The following is a 17,731-nucleotide window of genomic DNA, read 5'->3' as shown; positions in this document are numbered from 1 at the left end:
CATTAAAATTATATATAATATCATATGACAAATAATAATAATAGATAATAATAGATAACAAAACATGTCTGAGTTGCCTAACAACACATTTTTAGCTGTATAATAATGTAGTCGAACCAAAGCCCAACCATATCAATTAATGTCTTGTTGTGACATTATAGAGCACATTTCATGCATCCCCATTCAGAGGGTAATGAATTTATAGTACAGCGCATCCAGAAAGTATTCATAGCGCTTCAATTTTTCCAAACTTTTTTATGTTACAGCCTTATTCTAAAATGGATTAAATTAATTTGTTTCCTCACCATTCTACACACAATACCCCATAATGACAATGTGAAAAAGATTTGTTAAAATTGGTGCAAATTTATTAAAAATAAAAAATGTGAAAAATCACGCGTACATAGTTATTCACAGCCTTTGCCGTGAAGCTCTAAATTGAGCTCAGGTACATCATTCTGTTTCCACTGATCATTCTTGAGATGTTTCAGCAGCTTAATTGGAGTTCACCTGTGGTCAATTCAGTTGATTAATGTGAAAAGGCGTACACCTGTCTATATAAGGTCCCAGGGTCGACAGTGCATGTCAAAGCACAAACCAAGCATGAAGATAAAGGAATTGGCTGTAGACCTCCGAGACAGGATTGTCTCGAGCCACAAGACTGGGGAAGGTTACAGAAATATTTCTGCTGCTCTGAAAGTTCCAATGAGCTCAGTGGCCATCATCATCCATAAGTGGAAGATGTTTGGAATTACCAGGGCTCTTCCTAAAGCTAGCCGGTCATCTAAGCTGAGTGATTGTGGGAGAAAAGCCTTACTCAGGGAGGTGATCAATAACCCGATGGTCACTCTGTCTGAGCTCCAGCATTCTTCTGTGGAGAGAAGAGAACCTTACACAAGGACAACCATCTGTGCACCCTCAGACTAGGGCAACGATTCATCTTCTAGCAGGACAATGACCCAAAAAATTAATGGAGTGGTTTCACAACAGCTCGGTAAGTGTTCTTGAGTGGCCCAGCCAGAGCCCAGACCTAAATCTTATTGAACATCTCTGGAGAGATCTGAAAATAGCTGTACACCATCACTTCCCATCCAACCTGAAAGAGGTTGAGAGGTCCTGCAAAAAGGTATGAGCAAAAATTCCCAAAGACAGGTGCATCATATTCAAAAAGACTTGAGGCTCTAATTGCCGCCAAAGGTGCATCAACAAAGTATTGAGCAAAGGCTGTGAATACTTGTGTACCTCTGATTTTTCATTTTTTATTTATTTTTTTAATACATTTGCAGCAATTTCAACAAATCTTTTTTCACATTGTCATTTTGGGGTTTTGTGTGTAGAATTTTGAGGAAATCAATTAACTTAATCCCTTTTGGAATTAGGCTTTGACATACAAAAATGCGGAAAAAGTGAATACGCTATGAAGACTTTCTGGATGCACTGTATATAAATATAATATAGCTCTTCCTCTTGTTAATCAGAATCAGATTATGTTTTAAATAGACTCAATTAATCCAATACTATACTTACCATTGTGTAGCATTTACTACCTCTACCTCAAAGTGAGAGGCGAGGCTCATTTGCATGGTTTCTGCATGTCATAATGGTGTGCAGAGCTATGATCAAGCCACATCAAGGCAAACCATTTCCAAGGGATGAGTTTTAAAAGATTCAAATTTAAGAGGGTCTTAAGTTTCGTGCATCATTAAGCTAGACTTGATTTATTAGTTGAGTACAGAACAACTTGGGTTATATTTATATATCAGTGTGTGAGAATGTAATGATGAACCGAATAAGGAAATGAGGTCACGAAGTGTTGACAAATCATGACAGCCCAGATGCATCTTTCCTTCACACCAATTAACAGCTGCTTCCCCCCCCTTCCCCCCTGCTTTTTACCCAATAGTGAAAAGCAAGGATGAAAATTAAAGACCTGCCTGCAGTGCTCTCAATAATTAATAAGCCGTCCATGAATTTTTCATCGGCTCCAATACGTTTGCAGATGCGAGGGGTTGTGTTCAGGCATGGCAAATAAAAAGGGAAGGAAAGTGTACTAAAGAGATGAGCCCCGGCGGGTTATCGGTTACACTCCTAATCTCAGATCACCACTGTCTTACTCTCCGCCGCTTGTAATGATCATAGCATTACATTCGTGGTTTGTGGTAGCTGAGCATTATTATATTCTGTGTACATTGCAGAGTGTGAAATGTAGGCCAGCTTGTAAACACAATTGTCAGGACGCTCGTTTGTTTCCAGCAAACACAATCGCTTTTAAAAGCTCAGAGGCAGAAAAATGTAGAAGTTTCGCAGCCGACTCGTGAACAGCTGGCTGGATAATCTCTCTTAAATTACAATCTGAGCCAGTCATTCACTTGGTCACTTTATTGAAACTTTTTGTACAAATAATAATAATAATAATAAAGCAGCGACTCAAGCAACATCTGTCAACTGTATACAGCGATTAAAGCCACTGAGTGCACTTTGTCTGTTCTCTCCTTTTCAATTGCATGTGATATCCTGTGTAGTCCTATTGTATCCTATTGTAGTTTGAACATGAAAAACGTTACATATCGACATGATAGGAAACAGGAAGTTTCATCTATGTTATTGTTATGGGTTGTTCACACACTGTAAACAATGCTTTTATTATATTTTTGTTTTGTTTCTAGTCCAACTATCTAAAAACTCTTAAATCACGAAGCATTTTCTAGACAAGCAAAAATATTGTCTTGTCAACACAGGCTCATTCTGAAGACGTAGCCCTGTATACATTTCTGGAGATTGCAAATTATGTAGCCAGAGGTTTGTATGGCTGCATTTCGTTTTGAAATGAACGCTACAGGCGTAATGAGGCCATTCATTTGTTTGTCTGGTACTAGTTTGTTCGGTGGCTCGCCACATACATTGAGTCTGGTGAAGAATAGTTCTAAAATCAAGTAAACCAAAAAATAATATAAACAAGTAAATAACAGGGGGAGAATGTGGTAAAATATTAAAACCTGGTAAAAATCAGGCTTTTCTTTTTCTGGATTGCTTTTGAAAACATTGTTGGTTGGGTTTAGGGAAGTGGGTGGGCACTGGTAAATTGGTGCTTTTGAAAACACTATCGGTTGTGTTTAGGGAAGGAGGAGGGTGGGTCAGTTAAGGGGGTCACACACCAGAAGCGCCACTCTGCAATATGACGCGTAGCGCCACGCAGCGCCATACATTTTAGAATTCTAAACATAGGTTTCTATCCATGGTGCCCAGCCAAGACTCAGGGCACTGTATATATTTCTGCCATGCCACAGAGCTGAAGCCCCAGGGCCCACGGTGGGCCTTTGATTGGCTGAAGAAATGATTTGCACTATGACGTGGGAAATGCCTCTTTGCGTGACGCCGGTGCAAAACTGGGGCTCAGAGGGGCTGTAGCCCAATCAGAATATAGAAAAGCCCTTTTTTGGTCATCCATAGTCATCCGACAATATATCTGATGCAAAAAATATATAAATAAATAAACAAATAAATACATAAATAAATAAAATAAGGATGCTAGCCTTCTGTAACTCAGAAGACCACTATAAGCTATTTTAGATACTAGAAGCATTGATATTAAAGATATCATTAGGTCAGCTAAACTTCTAAAGAACCTTTTTAAAGGTAAACCCCTATTTAAAGTATTTATTATGAAGCACTAATTTAGAAAGTATTGCAAATGTTGTTGTCATTTTTTTTTTGATGATTTTTGCAGCTTGTTTGAACTTTAAAGTTTATGTTATGCCATTACTTAATTTTGTATACTTGCATTCTAATTTTAATAAAATAGAAAAAAATATAATATATAAATAAAATGGTGGAAAATTAGATAATTATATTAATTAGAAAATTAAATAATAATAATAAAAAAAAAATAATAATAACAACAATTTATATTGTTTATAATAACAATTTATAATAACAATTTTTTTACCTCATAAAACACACACACACACACACACACACTTTTATGAGGTAAAAAAATTAAAAGGAGGGCCATTGGATTTGCTATAGCCCCAGGTCCCAATGTGTTCTTAATCCGGCCCTGAGGAGGAAACCCACGCCAACACTAGGAGAAAATGCAAACTCTACACAGAAATGCCAACTGGCCCAGTCAGGACTCAAACCAGCGACCTTCTTGCTGTGAGGTGACAGTGTTAACCACTGAGCCACTGTACCACCCTAATTTGATAGTATTAGTTTAAAAACACAACAGTATTTTATTAATTATTACCTCCACTTAATAAACTGTAATGACTTGTAAACAGATTATGACTGTTGTTTTACTGCATTATTAGCCAATAACTAAGAAATGAACATTGCCAAAAATTTGAAAAGCTTATTTTATAACATGAGTTTGTTGAATAAACTAATGTTAATTATTAGAACAAAATACTCACAGACCTTTTAATCAATAATTCAGCATGTAGTCGGCCAGATTAACATGTGAAAATGTTCTTGTTTGAACTATAAAAATAAATAATTAACTCTTCAAGCACTTGGCGCTGTTATTAAATGGAAATCTAAATCTAAAGCACTATAAATTTTTAAATAATAAATAATTATTCACTGTATTTTGAAGTGCCGAAGATATCATTGCTGCGCATTAAGATACATTGAATTATTAAATATCGAGAATTATTAGTCCCCCATATATTATCTTTCCCCAATTTCTGTTTAACGGAGAGAAGATTTATTCAACACATTTGTAAACATAATAGCTTTAATAACTCATTCCTAATAACTGATTTATTTTATCTTTGCCATGATGATAGTACATAATATTTGACTTGATATTTTTCAAGACACTTCTATACAGTTTAAAGGGTCATGACACCCCCAACTTTCGGTTCAGGTCTACCTCAGAATTTTTTCAAAAGATGCATCATAATGGGCGTGGAGCTCCACGAGCAAAGGGGAGGAGCGGGCGTGGCCATCAGGGGAGAAGGAGGGGAGCGAACAACTGTTGTCAGTCGGCTCACAAAATGAGACACAAACCGAGAGGAGATGCATGATTTTATAGTTTACAAAGTTAAAATACAAAGAAATAAACAGTAATTTAATGTCCTGCTACATTTGTTATTCGTAATTCAATATACAGATAACCCCAATTTATATCATTATAAAGATAATTGTGTTTATATAAACACAATGAGGACTTTTCCCTCAATCCTTAGGCCTAAATGCAGACTCAGTGCAGCAGGTCTCTTGCCCTGACTATTTTAACCATTGGCCCTGTTGGTAATCTAGAGGATTTAGGCAAACACAGCAGCACAGTGATGTGTCTGAATGTGAACGAACTCCTGAAAAAGACAAACCTAAAAGACAACGTCCGCCATTCTCCAATTCTCGTGCTGCTCTCCCGACAAAAATGCTTGCTGCACACAAACAGCTTTGCTGTATCGACCCTGACAGCATCGCGAGGAAAAAAATGCAACAAATCCCGTGGATCATGGAAACAAACACATACGACCCTTCATGAACAGTTAAACACTGTGAGCCGTGGGCTCGTGTCTCACAGCTTGGCACTGGCAGGTCTGCCTTGTCTTAGGAAAGCACATGCAGTCATGAATAATTAAGAAGCCGGCTCTTCTCATAGGATAAGAAAACTCCGCTATGAATAATAAACCCGGGCTCATTGTGGAAACGTAGCCCTGCGGACGTTTCTGCGGACCGCGATTTACGTCCCGGGAGGTACGTATTCGAGCGTTTTTTTGTTTTCGGTGATCCGCGAGAGGCCGCTGTGCGTGCTTTTTCGCGTCTCGGGCGGGCGCCTCTCGGGAGCGCGCGACGTTCGCGCCCGCGCCGTTCTCGCGCGAAAAGCCGCCGGATCAGAAAAAAAAAAAAAAAAAAGCAAAAGCCCTCGTCTTCGTTTTCAACCGCGTTTTCGGATCCCGCCGCGTTCTCGCCCTTATTTTCCGGATTCTGTTTTCAATCTTACCTGATTTCCGGAACCCGCTGTTCCCCGGACTCGATCCCGATCGTCGTCCACCACGGCCGGCTCCGGCTCCTCCTCCTGGGCCTCTGCTCCGCCCTTCACTCGGAGGCGAGCCGTCGGCCGGCGAGCCCGAAGAGGAGGGGCGGAGCGGCGCCACACCGCCCCGCAGCGTTCGCTCGAAAAAAACCAAATGCGGCCTTTACGTACTTCCGGCCACGTAAATCGCGGTCTCCAGAAACGTCCGCGGGGCTACGTTTCCAGAATGAGCTTGGGTTGTGAATAATAATGACAAACCGACGTACTCAAGGGTTTCGTGAACCTTTAAAGTGACATTTAAAGGCTAAACTTGTGTAGGTTAAGTTAGGGTAATTAGGCACATCATTGTATAATGATGAAATTGAAAAAAAATAAAAATAAAGCTTAAGAGGGCTAATAATATTAACCTTAAAATGGTGTTTAAAAAATTTAAAACTGCTTTTGTTCTAGCCGGAAAAAAAACTAATGAGACTTTCTCCAGAAGAAAAAAACATTATAGGAAATACTGTGAAAATTTCCTTTCTCTGTTAAACATGATTTGAGAAATATTGGGGAAAAATGGGCTAGGCAGTGGCGCAGGAGGTAGTGCTGTCGCCTCACAGCAAGAAGGTCGCTGGGTCGCTGGTTTGAACCTTGGCTCAGTTGGCATTTCTTTGTGGAGTTTGCATGTTCTCCCTGCCTTCGTGTGGGTTTCCTCCGGGTGCTCTGGTTTCCCCCACAGTCCAAAGACATGTGGTACAGGTGAATTGGGTAGGCTAAATTGTCCGTAGTGTATGAGTGTGTGTGTGGATGTTTCCCAGAGATGGGTTGCGGCTGGAAGGGCATCCGCTGCGTAAAAACTTGCTGGATAAGTTGGCGGTTCATTCTGCTGTGGCGATCCCGGATTAATAAAGGGACTAAGCTGACAAGAAAATGAATGAATGAATGTATGTCTACCTCTGATGTGATGTTGAAAGGTAAATGAAGTAAACAGTTTAATATGGCTAATGGGACAGAAATGAGACAGACAAGATTTAACAAGCATCATAACAATGCGTTTACACTGACAGTGACACTATACATGTCATTATTATAGCATTCAAAGCTAAAGAGTGCTAAATAAAAGCAAGAAATGTGTACAGGAGCAAATGCAGCGCTCAGATTAAACTGGATGCACACTGAATCAAAGAAACACCAGCGTAAGCAGTTTTGAGATAGAAAAACACTTTAAATTCAAAGCTTTCTCTTTTTTTGATGCTAATAAATGCAATTGGAGAGTTCACTGAGTTACTGCCCTAGCTGGCTGCTGGATGAAACCAATACTTAGCATTAAATATAAAGACCCAAAATAGACAGTAACTTATCCACACTCACTATATCCACACACGCTCACATACAAAATAACGGGACGTGAATCTGTTGCTGGAAGAGTGGGCTGAGTGAAGAAAATAGACTTATGAGTCACTCTTTAAATGTGTAATGAAAGAGTAAAGTACATTTCTGCTGATATTTCAGGGCTATAAAACAAACACAAGCAATGCCAGGCTGGAGGCACGAAACAAATAAGTCCACCGATTCAGTGGCAGAATCATCATTTCAGTATCTAAATGTAGAATGTAAATGGAAGGGAGTGCTTATGCTTTGTTTTGTTTTTTGGCACAAATACTGTCATGCACGTAGCATACAAGTTATTTCAATTTCAGTAGTTGTTTTAAAATTTGTCAAAAAAAGTACACAATAAATTACATTCATAAATATTCATTTTAATTATTTTTAGAGAACATTTTAGACAAAATGCTTTATATTTTTTAAATCTGATTGACTGACTGACTGACTTATTCATTTGCGCAATGTTTGTTGGCTGTGAGTTTATTATCCGAAAACAATGTGAAGGGAGCTGTACAGCTAATAATCGTTTTCAGTAAGTTAATAAAAATGAAGAATTTGACATTAAGTTTAGATTAATTTAAATAAAAATATATCATATTATATTATATTACATTATATTTAATTATATTATATTATATTTAATTATATTATATTTTATTACATTATATTTTATTACATTATATTTAATTATATCATATTTTATTACATTATATTTAATTATATCATATTTTATTACATTATATTTAATTATATTATATTTAATTATATTATATTATATTATTTTATATTATATTATATTATATTATATTATATTATATTATATTATATTATATTATATTTTATTACATGATATGATATGATATGATATGACATGATATGATATGATATGATATGATATTATATTATATTATATTACATTATATTACATTATATTATAGGCTTAACTATACATTAATAAGGCAAGTTAGGGCAATTAAGCAAAGTCACTAATTATTTATTAAAAAAGGACAAGCCATTCTCGTACGTGACTTTGTTCTTTGTGTGACTGAAATGTAAGCAATAGCTATTTCCATTTAAAATTATTTATTAAATTTATGTGCAAAACTGGAATAACGTATAAAATATGTGTGAGTAAAGCAGCGCTTCCATTCAACGAGTCAAAGACAACAAAATCACAAAATCGTCACACAAACAGACGCTCTTCACACTCTGGAGGTAATTAATAATATACAATAATACTGAAACAGTTAAGGCGTTTTAGAATGACCAAAACAACATTAAGGATGATTGATAATGTGCTCAGCCTGCTGGTTTCACACACATTTTCATCATCATCTCTTATAACAAAGCTGTTTTTTAATGCACATATTGGAATTTGTTCAGTAAAAGTGTTTCCATCACAGTTTACGCGCATCTTTTCTTATCGAATATAAAGTTTCTCCTACTCAGTTATGTGCATGTTTTTTAAGCATATTTTCAAAAGTTACGTGCATCATGACGTTTCCATCAATCATTTTTATGCGCATCTTCAAAATAAGCATTAAAATAGGTGGGTGGAAAATAAGCCTAAGGCGAGAAATACCACTTCGTCTTTAAAAAAAGAGGAGGAGAACAACTGAAACTCAGAGTTTAGAAAATAAAACCTGCTCTTGACCAGGTTAGGTTCACAGAGTAAGTTACCACAGTAACTGACTCTGAGTTAAAGTTACCTCTCTTTCAGAAACAGGCTTGACATACCCTGCTTTCTCCAGTTTGACAAACCTGCCATTTTGAAATGGAAAACTCATAGTTCCTCTCATTTCAGGGTTAAAATACTCTGAGTTTTCACTTATCCTCCTTTCTGAAACTGGCCCCTTGTTTAACAATAGTTTTTTCTGTAGACCATCTAAAAAAATATTGCTTAAGGGGGCTAATAATATTGACCTTAAAATCGTTTTAAAACATTTTAACTGCTTTTATTCTAGCCAAAATAAAACAAATAAGACTTTCTCTGGAATAAAAATATTATACCAAATGAAGAAAATGAATGAATGAATGAATGCCTTGCTCTGTTAATCATTGTTTGGGATATATTTGAAAAAAAAAAGTTCACAGAAGGGCGAATAATTCTGAATTAAACTGTGTGTACATTTTTGAAACTGTTGGACAATTGAAATACAAAAAAAATCAGATTCTCCCTCAGAAGTAAACATTTTTCAATTCAGAATTTCCCCCACACCAGGCTGCTCTCTCCCCTTCCCCTTGCTCTTCTTGTGATTGAGTGTTTGGTGCTCTGTGAAAGTGAGAATGATTTCAGATCATGAAGAAGATAAAGATAAGGCCTCGACCGGACAAGAGGAACAGAGTGAATGTGAGACAAAGATAAAGCCAAATGTGGACAGAGACGCGCAGCAGCGGAGAGAGATAAAGCTAAAAGTGTCTCTCAGGGGACAGAAGGGCTCGCTCAAGGACACGGCCAAGAGTTTTCATGTTTCATTTGTTCTGGGCCACAGAAGACCTGACGTGTCTCTGGCTCTGAGTGAACTCTCCAAAACTAATGCAGAGGCGCTTCTGTGAGCCCAAAACTCTTCAGTGCATTATGCAAAGCTCTTCCAGCACTCAGGCTGGAGAAACACAGCCCACATTCAGCAGGATCTGGAAGAGAAGGGACACTTTAAAACACACGCATTCAACACACACCAGCTCAGCAGTGCACATTAGCATATTCAATAACAGCCTCCTATATCTACTCACCGGCCACTTTATTAAATACACCTGTCCAACTGCTCGTTAACACAAATTTCTAATCAGCTAATCACATGGCAGCAACTCAATGCATTTAGTCATGTAGACATGATCAAGAGATCATCACAGCGGATGCCCATCCAGCCGCAACCCATTTTTGGGAAACATCCATACACACTCATTCACACTCATACCATACGGACATTTTAGCCTACCCAATTCAACTCTACCACATGTTTTTGGACTGTGGGGGAAACCGGAGGACCTGGAGGAAACCCACGCAAAAGCAGGGAGAACATGCAAACTCCACACAGAAACACTAACTGATCCAGCCAAGGCTCGAACTAGCGACCTTTTTTTCTGTGAGGCGACAGCACTACCTACTGCGTTGCCATAATATAATATAATATAATATAATATAATATAATATAATATAATATAATATAATATAATATAATATAATATAATATAATATAATATAATTAATATAATATAATTAATATAATATAATATAGTATAATATAATATAATATAATATAATATAATATAAAATACTATAAAATATTATAAAATATTATAATATAGTATAATATAATATAAAATAATATAATTAATATAATATAATATAATATAGTACAATATAATATAATATAAAATAATATAATTAATATATTTAATATAATATAATATAATATAATATAATATAGTATAATATAGTATAATATAAAATATTATAATATAGTATAATATAATATAATATAAAATAATATAAGTAATATAATTAATATAATATAATATAATATAGTACAATATAATATAATATAATATAATATAATATAATATAATATAATATAATATAATATAATATAATATAATATAATATAAAAATATAATATAACATAATTAATATAATATAAAAATATAATATAACATAATTAATATACTATAATATAATATAATATAATATAATATAATATAATATAATATAATATAATATAATATAATATAATATAATATAATATAATATAACATAACATACTTAAAAGTGTAAAAAATGAAAACAGCAATATGAAATATAAGTAAGTATGTTATTAGTGGTGTTTACAATATCTTATATATCACAAATATAGATCTAATTAAACATTATATCATTAATATTAAACCCTTCTTTAAAATAAATATTCTAAAACTATATTTTTTACATTTCTAAAAGTTTTTAAACATTTAAAACTATTCTGTACAGCAATATTTATATAAATATGTGTGCGAGTGTAGTGTTTTTTCCACATATATGTAAATATATTACGTATAGGTTTCTTTATATTTATAAATCAAATATAAATATAAAATATACATTTACATTAAATATAAGTGAAATTTCTGCTATGAAACTGTAGATGTGTTTTCCGAGACCCTCCTCAACCCCAGCTCCACCTGTGTTTAGATCTGCTACAGTGGTTACATGTATATTATGCTTGCAGCAGCAGCGTGTCATATTCTCAGGCGGCATGTCTGTGTATATACTGGCAGTAGCAGGTCTTGGAACTTGCTCTGCCATAATATTCAAAGCAGCATCAGCGTAGCAGATCTATAACTCCAACACCAAATACATCAACATTGCTATGTACATATTTATTACCATAAAAATTCCCAAGAGTGTTTATGACAGAAATAAGTAAACTTTCAGTACTGGGAAACACCCATAAACATTCAACTTTACACACACACTTATACACTATTGCTAATTTACTTAACTATTATTCACCTATACCGCATGTTTTTGGACTGTGATTGAAACGAATACTTATTACTTTTTTACTTTTGTACATTTTAAAATCTTTTTATCTGTTAAAATCTTTTACTGAAGTACAAAAGTGTAGTCAGTACTTACTTTTACCAGAGTCATTTTGAACGTGAGTATCTGTACTGCTACTTAAGTAAAGGATGTGTGTACTTTTCCATCTCTGTTTATTAGTAATATCTCAAATACTACAAATATAGATCTAGTTAAATATTATAATGCATTACTGTGGGTTTTTTGCATAGTAAGCAATAAAAAAAGTTTAAAACGTATGTTATGATAATTATACTTACATTGAAAACATCATAAAGGTAAATGCACAATAAAAGAAAAGCACTTAAAGTAATTGTCCACCATAGCAGGCCAACTGCTGTCACTCTGCTGAACAAAGACCTGGCAATAAAATCTCACTCCAGGATTTGATCATTAAAGAAACGGCGGAGGAAGCCCAAGGAAATGAATCCGCACTTAGTAGTCAAATGGAGTGTGAGATCACATGAACTGAGGATGTAAGCATCCATTACGAGTGTTAAGGGTTGGTGCGCCGTCTCTGCTACATTCACTCCCGCTCCCCCGGGACATTCGCTACTTCAGAGCTCTTCTGCGCGCTTTTATTTAGAGCAGCTATAATTAAACAGCGCAGTTTTGCTCGACGCATGCAAACACAACTATCAGTGCAGTTCGACAAGAAAACATCTGCCAAAACGGGGTCATAGATTCTGCCTCCAAATTATTATTGCAGACGTGCCTTTTATGAAATTATAACATGTTGTTACATTCTCGGGCCAAACATTATTTAAAAGCGGTAACTATGATTTAAATTTAGAAACACTTGGCATTAGTGGCCAATAAGTGAACTGCAGCTCTTTTTTTGTTTGTTAACGCTCTCACTTTTGTACATGCGACATAAAAGAGAGTATGAATGCGATTTTGTTCATTTTTTGTGATGCACAGCTTTTTTTTTTTTGATGTTTTCCACAGCGGAATGAACCGCCAACTTATCCAGTACGTTTTTACGCAGCGTATGCCCTTCCAGCTCATCTCTGGGAAACATTCACACACACACTCATACACTGCGGACAATTTAGCCTACCCAATTCACCTGTACAGCACGTCTTTGGACTGTGGGGGAAACAGGAGCAACCGGAGGAAACCCGCGCGAACGCAGGGAGAACATGCAAACTCCACACAAAAACTAAGCCGAGGTTCGAACCGGCGACCTCTTTGCTGTGAGGCGACAGCACTACCTACTGCGCCACTGCTTCGCCCTTGAAAAAAATCAATACTAAATAAAATAAAACCTACATCCCATACATAACAACTAAAACATAATGCAAACCCCTCAACATTAAAAAGGCTGAAATGCTAAAGAACAAAGATAGAGTTTCAGAAGCTTTTTAAAAAACAGATCGAGTTGGAGTGTGTCGGATGTGGGCTGAAAGCCGGTTCCAGAGTTTTGGGGCGATAACAGCAAAAGCCTGATCCCCACTTCGCTTACACCGGGACCTTGGTACCGAAGAATGAACTGATCAGAAGACCTTAGTGACCTACCAGGATGTCTGAAAACATGGAAACTTTGCTATGTCCCTAAATGACAAAATATACGTTTAATATTTTTAAAAAGTCACTTTTACAATGTAATATTAAAAGTGACATCAGTTATTTACAAAGTAAAACAAAAATTATACTAAAGTCTAATCGCAAAGAGCAACTAAGAACTTTCAGCTGGTTTATTACATTTTTCTAAAAGAAAAAAAAAATTCCTAAAAAATCCACTGCGAAAAGAATATGTTGGATAAGTTAATAAAGATAAATAAAGAGACTAAGCTGAAAAGAAAATAAATGAATGAATGAATTTCCTAAAAATACATACATGTGTGTATTACACATATACGTAATTGATTGTGGCCCAGTGACCATGGGAAACTTTGGGTCACAGGGCAGCTAGAAAACCATTGCCATAGACAAAAATAAATCTGGCTTTGAAGAATATCGTTGTATCATTTTTGCATTGGCATTATAGTAAAGAACAGCCTTTTCTGCATTATCCTGAATATTACTACCATTTGTTTCACGTGTCAAAGAACAGAACAGAAGCTCTGACGATTATGTAAATGTCAAATCATTTTGATTTCCTTGCAAAAAATGTTCTGATTCCTCCATATAAAAATCTGTTTACAAACTCTCTATGTCCAGCCTCAGCACATAGGAGAAGGTCTGGCATGTTGTTAAAGTTTTGTTACAGGCTGTTAACACATTGACAATTAAATCATAAAAAAATTGTGTAATGGCTTCATCTTGATACTTTAAAAGGTCACAAAGGTTAAAGGGGTAGTTCAACCAAAAATAAACTTACTCACTTTTTATTTTCCCTTATGTGGTTCCAAAGAGTTTCTTTCTTCTGTTGAACACAAAATAAGACATTTCGAAGAATGTTAGAAACTGGTAACCATTAGAAAAAACTAACATTATGGAAGTCAGTGGTTACCAGTTTCCAATATCCTTCAAAATATCGTATTTTGTGTTCAGCAGAAGGAGAAAAACTCATCAGGTTTGTGTCAAGTAAAGGATGAGTAAATCAAATGATGACAGAATTTCCATTTTTAGGTGAACTACCCCTTTAAGGAGCTTTAAACAAACATATAATCTACACTTAATACTTAAACCAGTGTCATATTTTAAATATTACTATAAATAAATATTGTATTTCCTATACTGATAAAATGCACATAGCTCCATTCAAGAATTCACAATTAGCTGATGATTGTTTATAAAGCTTGTTTGGCATGCTGTCCTGGTAGAGAGCCCTGAGCTCATAAGATCCTCGAGCCCGGGGCTCCCTCCCGTTTGCAAGGCAAGAGGGGAGTTTGAGCTCAGGCAGATTTCGAGAACGCCCTTGCTATAGTAGCTACTGAACCGATAGTGATTGCTCTTAAGAGTTGACTACTTACAAGGTGCCTTACTATGGTGCAGATTGGGATTATTTAAAAAAAAAAAAAAAAAACCCCGGGGAAACTCCTATAGATGTCATTGCTTTCACCACTCTTTTTTAAATCTTATTTTGTGTTCAACAGAATGAAGAAACTCAATCAGGTTTGTGCCAAGTGACGGATGAGTAAATCAAATGATGACAGAATTTCATTTAAGGTGAACTATCCCTTTAAGGAGCTTTAAACAAACATATAGTCTACACTTAATACTTAAACCAGTGTCATTTTTACTATAATATGTCATATTTACTTAGTCATATTACTATAAATAAATGTATTTCCTATGCTAATAATATGCACTCAGCTCCATAAATGTACAGAAAATGAGTATTTGCTGTGTACAATCTAACAACCATTTAAAATGACCCAAATGACAGCAAATAAATCATAAACAACAACATACAAACTATCAAACCTCATTTCTAGTGTTTCTAAATATGTTCATTTCTCGTGAAGCTTTCTATGATGTTTTTAAGTCTCCAAAAAAGGTATAGTTAACTAAAAACTGAAAAGTCTGCCATCATTTACCCATCCTTCACTAGTTACAAACCTGTTTGACTTTCTTTATTTTGATGAACACAAAAGAATATATTTCAAAGAAAAAAGAAAACCGGTAACCATTGACTTCCATAGTAAGTGTTTTTCCAACTACGGAAGTAAATGATTTTAAGCCATTAAAAAAAATCGCATTTTGTATTCCACAGAAAAAAGAAACTTATCAGGTTTGTGACAAGTGAAGGATGAGTAAGTCAAATGACAGCAAATAAATCATGAACAACAATATAATAACCTTATTTGCAGTGTTTCTACATCTCTCCCGAAGCGTCCCATGGTGTCTCTAGATCTCCAAAAACAAGTTAAAAAAATAGCTAACCCAAAACTGAAAATTCTGCCATCATTTACTCATCCTTCACTAGTTACAAACCTGTTTGACTTTCTTTATTCTGATGAACACAAAAAAAATATATTTCAAGAAAACGGGTAACCATTGACTTCTATAGTAAGTGTTTTTCCGACTATAGAAGTCCTTGCATTCACCTCTCTTTTTAAAAATACCATATTTTGCATCTAACATAATAAAGAAGCTGATAAAGCTTTGTAACCACGTAAGGGTGAGTAAATGGTGAGTAATGTTTCATTTTTGTGTGTGAACTATCCCTTTAAGACAAAACTGATGATCACCTCGATGGAAGCTCGAGCAAACCGCCAAAAAAGAAAAGAAACTTCTTGGAGCACAACCTTACAACTCTTAGCACACACTGCACATTCAAAGGCGGTTATAAGCCATCTAATAATTCATTTTTTAACTTCCACAACTGGATCCAGAAAAGCCTCAGAGATGCTCTCAGAAACGCCCTTACCTCCAGCGACTGTCGGATGGATCCGATCCAGGATCTCCCTCTCACCTATTTCTCTACTTATCACGTCGCACACGGTCGCTTCAGCGGTAGATTGCTGCTGCTTATAATATAGCTAATTAAATCCTAAATATGAGGTCCATTGTCATCTTCGTGCTGTCCGTTGGAAAAGCTCGTCTCCGGTGTGAAATTATTCTCGCATCACCAGCATCAGCATCGCTCCCTTATGCATCTTTTACAGTGTATTTGAAGCGCGCTTACACGCTGAGACCACGCCCCCTAGAAGATTCCCCTCATGCCGCTATTCACCAATAGGAACGCGGGGCCAGGTCGCTCAGCCAACGAAAGGCAGGAGGAGGGGCTTGGTTTTATCCCACAGCGATGATGTAATGGTGGAGTCCAGGTCGAGCGCTCCTGCGGCAGCTCCTCATACAGGCTCGTGTTTCTGATGAACAAGACAAAAGCATGAGGTCAGAAATCACCTTTATCCTCTACAGACCAGGCAAAGGCAAATAAACCAGCTTCTCCTTTTCTAAAAAGCGCTTAGCGTGTAACACATTTGATTTTAACGACTTGTGGGAAAATCATAGCAGTGAACACGTTCTTTAGCCAATAACGTTGTATTTAGATCTGTTTTTATATTGTAATGCTTTTCCCCCTTTTATAATACTATATAATAAAAAAATCTTAATAGATTTTATATATTATAATATATTTTATTTAACTGATTCATTTAATGTTTTTTTACGTTATATGTTTATCACTTGTTACTTTATGCCTTGTAAAATATAAAATTGACTTTCAAAATATTATTTAAATGTTTAAAATATATATATAATTTGAAGTCAGAATTATTACCCACCCCCCCCCCCCCCCACCGTTTATTATTATTATTTTTTTCATTTTCTGTTTAATGGAGGGAAAAAAAAACATTTGTAAACATAATAGTTTTAATAACTTATTTCTAATAACTGATTTATTTTATCTTTGCCATGATGACAGTACAGAATATTTTACTAGATATTTTTCAAGACACTTCTATACAGCTTAAAGTGAAATTTAAAGGCTTAACTAGGTTAATTAGGTTACCTAGGCAGGTTAGGGTAATTAGGCAAGTTATTGTATTAAGGATGGTTTGTTTTGTAGAATATTGAAAAAAAATAGCTTAAAGGAGCTAATAATTTTGACCTTAAAATGGTGTTAAAAATTTTTAAAAACAAATAAGACTTCTGCAGAAGATAAAATATTATCAGACATACTGTGAAAATTTCCTTGCTCTGTTAAACATCATTTGGAAAATATTTTTAAAAAGAAGAAAAAAATCAAATGAGGCTAATAATTCTGACTTCAACTATATATAAAGGAAGCGCATCAGCTGCGTAAAACATATGCTGGATAAGTTGGCGATTCATTCTGCTGTGGCGACCCCTGATTAAAAAGAGACTAAGCTGAAAATGAATGAATGAATGTATAAACAAATTACTTGTTACTATTTTCCTTTTTA

At 35.3% G+C, this 17,731-nt stretch overlaps 1 protein-coding gene across 1 annotated transcript in view; it reads right to left on the bottom strand.

The window, feature by feature from the left end:
* Positions 1-16,495, bottom strand: part of si:ch211-180f4.1 — a 50,626-nt gene extending 34,131 nt beyond the window's left edge. The window contains exon 1 of the mRNA NM_001386705.1: positions 16,231-16,495. The gene's annotated coding sequence lies outside the window, so the exon portion shown is untranslated. The remainder of the gene's footprint in view (positions 1-16,230) is intronic.
* Positions 16,496-17,731: the final 1,236 nt, after the last annotated feature.

This window comes from Danio rerio, chromosome 8 (assembly GCF_049306965.1).
Source record: "Danio rerio strain Tuebingen ecotype United States chromosome 8, GRCz12tu, whole genome shotgun sequence".
Taxonomy (NCBI): Eukaryota; Metazoa; Chordata; class Actinopteri; order Cypriniformes; family Danionidae; genus Danio; species Danio rerio.
The sequence above is the reverse complement of the archived record's forward strand: the minus strand, read 5'-3'. Positions and strand labels throughout refer to the sequence as shown.